Consider the following 1,766-nt stretch of genomic DNA (forward strand, 5'->3'; position numbering starts at 1 on the left):
TAGGGTTGCAGATTCCCCCAACTCCTTAGGTACTTTCTGTGGCTCCTCCATTGGGGGCACTGTGATCCATCCAATATCTGACTGTGAGCATCCACCTCTGTGTTTGCTAGACCCTGGCATAATCTCACAAGAGACAGCTATATCTCCGCAAAATCTTGCTAGTGTATGCAATGGTGTCTGCGTTTGGAGGCTGATTATGGGAAGGATCCCTGGAAATGGCAGTCTCTAGATGGGCCATCCTTTCTTCTCAGCTCCAAACTATGTCTCTGTAACTCCTTCCATTGGTGTTTTGTTCCCAATTCTAAGAAGGGGCAAAGTGTCCACACTTTGGTCTTCGTTCTTCTTGAGTTTAATGTGTTTAGCAAATTGAATCTTATATCTTGTGTATTCTAGTTCGTGGGCTAATATCCACTTATCAGTGAGTACATATTGTGTGAGTTCTTTTGTGATTGGGTTACCTCACTCAGGATAATGCACTCCAGATCAATCCATTTGCCTAGAAATTTCATAAATTCATTTATTTAATTGATGAGTAGTACTCTATTATGCAAATGTACCACATTTTCTGTATCCATTTTTTTGTTGAAGGGCATCTGGGTTCTTTCCAGCTTCTGGCTATTATAAATAAGGCTGCTATGAACATAGTGGAGCATGTGTCCTTCTTACCGGTTGGAACATCTTCTGGATATATGCCCAGGAGAGGTATTGTGGGATCCTCTGGTACTACTATGTCCAATTTTCTGTGGAACCTCCAGACTGATTTCCAGAGTCATTGTATAAGCTTGTAATCCCACCAAAAATGGAGGATTTTCCTCTTTCTACACATCCTTGCCAGCATGTGCTGTCACCTGAATTTGTGACCTTAGCCATTTTGATTTGGGTGAGATGGAATCTCAGGGTTGTTTTGATTTGCATTTCCCTGATGATTAAGGATGTGGAACTTTTTTTCAGGAGCTTCTCAGCCATTCTTTATTCCTCAGGTGAGAATTCTTTGTTTAGCTCTGAGCCCCAATTTTTAATAGGGTTATTTGATATTCTTGAGTCCACCATCTTGATCCTTTATATATATTGGTTATTAGTCTCCTATCTGATTTAAGATAGGTAAAGATCCTTTCCCAATCTATTGGTGGCCTTTTTGTCTTATTGACGGTGTCTTTTGCCTTGCAGAAGCTTTAAAATTTTATGGGGTCCCATTTATCGATTCTCAATCTTACAGCACAACCCATTACTGTTCTATTCAGGGATTTTTCCCCAGTGCACATATATTTGAGGCTTTTTCCTACTTTCTCCTTTATCAGTTTCAGTGTCTCTGGTTTTTATTGGAGTTAATCCACTTAGATTTGACCTTAGTACAAGGAGATAGGAATGGATCGAGTTGCATTCTTCTACATGATAACCACCAGTTGCGCCCACACCATTTGTTGAAAATGCTGCCATTTTTCAAGTTGATGTTTTTTGCTCCCTTGTCAAAGATCAAGTGACCGTAGGTGTGTTGGTTCATTTCTGAGTCTTCAATTCTATAACATTGATCTACTTGTCTGTCGATATACCAGTGCCATGCAGTTTTTTTTTTTTTTTTTTTTTATCACAATTGCTCTGTAGTACAGCTTTAAGTCAGGCATGGTGATTCCACCAGAGGTTCTTTTATCCTTGAGAAGAGTTTTTGCTATCCTAGGTTTTTTGTTATTCCAGATGAGTTTGCAGATTACCCTTTCTAGTTCGTTGAAGAATTGAGTTGGAATTTTGATGGGGATTGCATTGTATTT

Source organism: Mus musculus, chromosome 7, assembly GCF_000001635.26.
Source record: "Mus musculus strain C57BL/6J chromosome 7, GRCm38.p6 C57BL/6J".
Lineage (NCBI taxonomy): Eukaryota > Metazoa > Chordata > Mammalia > Rodentia > Muridae > Mus > Mus musculus.